The 5,417-nt window shown below is 35.7% G+C and overlaps 1 long non-coding RNA gene across 1 annotated transcript; it reads right to left on the reverse strand.

Annotated features, from left to right (window-relative positions):
* Window positions 1–2,514: 2,514 nt before the first annotated feature.
* Window positions 2,515–4,400, reverse strand: LOC137049818 (uncharacterized). The gene is made up of 3 exons (XR_010899727.1): window positions 3,748–4,400; window positions 3,169–3,261; window positions 2,515–2,634 (listed from the first exon to the last, which is right to left on the reverse strand). It is a non-coding gene; the product is annotated as an uncharacterized lncRNA (long non-coding RNA).
* Between the last annotated feature and the right edge of the window lie 1,017 nt (window positions 4,401–5,417).

Genomic DNA, 5,417 nt, shown 5'->3' on the forward strand with positions numbered 1-5,417 from the left:
ATCCTCCAATAAAGTGTTGAGTGATAAAGTATGGTGAGTATTGTGTATGGTGTTTGGTACAGTAAATACACATTCAACCAGTTTATTTAGGTTATCTTATTAATTACCAAGAATATTTTACTTGAGAAGTAAACATTTTTTATCTGGTTATATTATATTTGGTACAATGCTCCAAAAAGTTGTATATACTTGCATGCTGTGACAAGTATGTCAGTTTTCAGTGAAATAAAGGGAAGGATTACAAACACTTCAAGCTTAACTGAAGATGATCCATGTTGATCATTCTGGTACATCTACTACTGCAATAAGAATTAAAGCATGCACATTTTCGATGCCAGGTACGTGAAGAGGGTGTAGATGAAATTGTGACAATGTCTCTTGTTATTTTACTTAATGGTGCATTGTCCTATATTTAATAGTAATAATGAAGTGTAAATAATATAAATAGTTTTTGTTTACTCTGGAAAGTGGATAATGGCAAGTTGTTGCAGGTTCATCCATTATATTTATTAGTGTTTATCCATAAAAGAAAAGAAAACTTAATAATTATAATTTTAAAACATTTCTTTCAAATATTTCTGTATTTCATCAGATGGTCTTACAATATCAAAACCTGTACACAAGCATGACGTTAGAATAGAAAAGACAAAATACTCTGATATTTAAATGTGACTCAAAGTTTGTTGTACGTGATGAGGAGAATAGATCTGTGTATGTTGTACTGCCCTTACACCTCCAGGGACCCAGTAGTGGCCCCTGGAAGAGCAAAAAAAAAGCATATTTCAAATGGCTTTAACTCAAAGTCTGGTTAGCGTATCACAGAGAAAATTGGCAGGACAACTGCATATGCAATGTTTACTAAATAATGTTGGCCACAGTTTTCAGACATATATGGAAAGCTGCCATAAAGGTTTATTTAAAAGTGCTCACAGTAAAATATACAATTTCAGCTTGGCCCTCATATATGTCATAAAGGTTTACACAATGAACATATTTTAATATCCAGTTGTCCATTAAATATGTAATTTACTTAACATTTATTGTTTCATTATGAAACCTTTTAAACTACATTACCCATATATCTGTCATTGTATCAATGCAATGGGAAACATGGCGCTGTAGTTCATAGAAGTGTGCTGAAATGCTTAGGGTTAGGGTTGGGTTCTCAGTAAAGGAGTCATTTCTCACAACATAGCGACACTTTGTAGTTAGCTTAACGTATAACTGACGTAATAATAACACCAAAACATACTTTGTAAAATGAAACGCCGTTTTATATGGTTAAAACAGATAGTCCAATCACAGCGCGTTCTGCGATAAAGTCACAGCCAATGACAACCCAGCTGAACAGAGGCGTCACACTTCCTTGTCCATTTATGGTAAATTATATCACATCTCATCCGGTTCAACTGAAGGGGTAGATTCCTTAAATATTTAATATTTAGGCTGCTAAATATTTATTTATTCTAATTAAATAATAAAACTCACATTTTAAAACGAAAGTCTTCTTTGTGTGGTTAAACTGATGCATAATAAATATATTTGAAAGAGAAACCTTTTTCTATGCAATGGTCTACAAGCATAAACTTCTTTAAGCCATCCTTTACAATCTGAACTCTTGGAATTAAAACAAATATAACAAAAGCACAATGAATGCACACAATTTTGTAAGCATATTCCAATATTTAATGTCAAACAGTTTAAATACAAATGTAGTGCCCATATATATATATATATATATATATATATATATATATATATATATATATATATATATATATATATATATATATATATATATATATATATATATAGGCAAAAAAAGAACATTTTACATTCTAAACTTTAATACTATATATTTGCGATTATTGTTCACTTTTATTGTAACTAAATTAAATGCCAATTAAAATAGTTGATGATTATTGTAAATGTTAACCATTTTCAGTAAGAAAATACTTCTATAAAGTACATTCATGTTACAGTTACATTAACAAGGTAGTGATATAATGATAGTGAAATAATGATAGAGGTAGTTATGGTGGACATGTACTTTAGTGACCATTGTAATAAAAGTTTTAATGAATAATTATTGATTTCAAAAGGTATTAACTCTCACTATCTTCATTTGTTCAAACAAACAACAAATGCAGAAATATACATTGGACTATGGCATCATGAAGTCAATGCATGACTAGAACTAGTGGATGGCAATAGATATGTCCTTCACTAAAACTCCTGATGATAAAGGCATAGGCAGACATCAAGAACAGTTTATGAATATTGGTTCTGCATATATCAAAGAGATCATAAGACTCTACAGACTCCACGTGAAGACTTTGAGACACTGTGACAGAGCAAAGGGTGCACTTCACTGGACATGTCCCATTTATGCCCAAACAACAACACCCAAAAACACTTATGAAGTGGACACCACCAGGAGGACGCACGAGATAGGGAAAACCAAGGAAGATATGAGACAGATGTTTCACGAAGACCTCAATGCCGGTGTTACATGAGAAGATGTGAAAACGTGGCCACAGATCGAATATGTTGGAGGACACATGTTGCCCAATGTGCCCAGGACAGGACATGATGATGATGTTGTCAGTTTATACATAACTGTAGGATTTATTTCTGTAAAAAACGTTGCATAATTAAATGTTAAATACATTTATTTAGTAAGTTCACAGATATGTGTGCATTCCCATTATTAAAAGTATATAATAGCAAGCTATATCATATGAATTTGTTTGAAAATGTAGATAACTCACTTGATATTGTGATCACATAAATTATTTACATGCAAACGGGACGTTATAAACATTGCAACTGATCTGATTAAGAAAAAATAATCGAATATCTGATGTCATGTGACCGAAGTGGCTTTTTGAGGCTTTTGCATCTGAACTCTTCATATACAAATACAGCTCTGGAAAAAAAAAATAAGAGACCACTTAACATTTAGAAATCCATGTTAAGTGGTCTCTTAATTTTTTTCAGAGCTATATGTACGAGAATCATACGAATTTGACAACTTGTTAAATCTTGTGAATTATTAAGACTTTGGGAATATGTTCTTACTGATTGAGCTATAGGATTTGTAAGAATAAGTAACAACAAATGCTAAATAAAATGTTTGATAAAGGGTTCAAACCAACTCATACATACCATTACAAATATTTGCTGTTGCAGCTTTCGGTTTTCTCCGTTACTTCTCCACAAACAAGAATGGGTTGACTGAGTCCGAGAGGCTCTTTTGGTCTTTTCAGGTAAAAAAAAAAAAAATAGAAAGAGAGAAAAAAGTCATAATATATAATATATAGCATTATAAAGTATACTATTTAAATAACAATATTTGGATTTTACATTAAAATGCATTTAAAGCATGGTAATTGTTGTGGCTACTGTTTATTTACAACAAATATCACATTAAAACTACCAATACTGTGGTAAACGCATGGCAAGTGTTGTTTTATTTTATTTTATTGTGCTTCTACTACAAATGCCACGTTGGAACTACACTAGTAATTATTATTAAATATTAACAACTGTTTAAAGGTCTATAGCACGTCACGTGACAGTGTTAAATTACCCTATTATCAAGGTGTGTTTATTTAGAAAGGAAAGAAATGCAAAGCCTCAGTGGAGATGATGACAGATACAATGCAGTGACTGAACATGATCGATAACGACAAGCAGAAAATACTTTATATCAAATATTAGGACATAATATGTATGACTACTCACCAACATGTGGCACACGTGATCTGATGCCAAACATCGCGATGTGTTCTGAATGAGACTTCTTCAGCGCGATTTCATACCGATAGAATTGCCGTCTAATGTTGACGCCAAAGGTTTCCCACTGAAAGCAATTGGGTTCCCAGTTCGTCCATCGCGTGACGCCGAGGGGTCTACCTGTGGCGTCTTCAGTGTGACGCACGGGCGCGGGCCGCGCGCCGCGCGCCGCGGATAGAGACGGTGATTGCTTTTGGGTCTTTTCTTCGCACAATTCAATCGTTTGGCCTCGGAATAGTTGGACTTTTTCAATAAAGTGTGCCTGTTGTCTGTTACAGCCTGTGTTTTATATCATATAATACGCAAATGGGTAGGTTTAGGGCGGGGTGGGGTTTGACTACTGTTTCAAACGTGTATCATAGCGTAAATAAATGTAAATACAATTGTGCTGGCTGATTAAATTGAGAATCACACTCCAACATGTCATAATGGAAAAATTATAACCCAATAAATTCCATCATGACGATAACATGCACATGCCCAACACGTCTGTTTATGACGTCCTAGGTTTCTCATTGAAATCAGTGGATTACCCAGTACGTCGAAAAATGGCGATTTAGGGGTACCCTGTGCGTCAACAGCTGACGTCAGGGTCCCTTGACCGTTCGGCAACATTTGACGAGTAGGGGTGAGACTGTGTTGGATACAGCCATACATCTATGATCCGGAATCAGACCCAGAGGCTGCAGTTGAACAGGAGCAGCAGCAAAAACGACTAGAGCAGGACGTCTGTATGTGGTACAAGTTATACACTAACTATATAATATGCTTAGCGACTTGTGTTATTTACATATTTATACTTGAATTATATCGTCGTATTTTTGTCTTTGAAGGTGTACATGTGAGAAGTGCAGTTGTGCACGTGTGTGTGTGTGTTTACGCGTGTTTTGTGTAGACAGTAAGCGGACCGGTTTTGCACGGCAGGTTAAGTTAGTGTTTACATAGAAAGACACGGAATAGTAGCGCATTTAAATGAAGAAGCGCGCTTATTTAGTTCAACATATTTCCCCACTCTTTGTGTATTGTTGTTTGGAGTGCTTTTACAATACACAAACATAAAGTTACACATATAGTGGCCAGCTAAACAAATGTACACGCACTACACATCGCATGCTCCATTGATCAATTTCTATATATAGTAACTATACGTGATCATGTTTGGGCTACTTGATGAGCATAGGCAAAAACACAGACATTTGAAGCAGTCTAACTCACCGCCCGCGGTTCTAACGTTGGGACCTTTATCGTTGGGACTGCTCCATCCTTCAGCATTAGGCGATCGGAAAATTCGGCGTCGAGCTGGGCCTTGTTTATGAAACAGTCGGCACCGAAATGCAGCGAACAGATATAAACATTCGCGCAACTCAGTTGCTGATCCGGAAAAGCAAATTCCATCCACTGTTGCCTTACCGCGGGGTTTTTGGGGAATCTGTGCAGGACTGTCTTGGTCTGGCAACCAAAAACGCACTTTTTGATGTCATTGTTAATTGTGCACATCACCTGTGCAGCAGCCTACGAGCCAGCGCTTTGATGGGCGTAGGCTGTTGCTTTCGCTCTCTCCCTCTCTCTCTCTCACGCGCTTCCGGTAGAATTGTCCGTAAGGCCCATACAAGGAAATT

Source organism: Pseudorasbora parva, chromosome 20 (assembly GCF_024679245.1).
Source record: "Pseudorasbora parva isolate DD20220531a chromosome 20, ASM2467924v1, whole genome shotgun sequence".
Classification (NCBI taxonomy): Eukaryota; Metazoa; Chordata; class Actinopteri; order Cypriniformes; family Gobionidae; genus Pseudorasbora; species Pseudorasbora parva.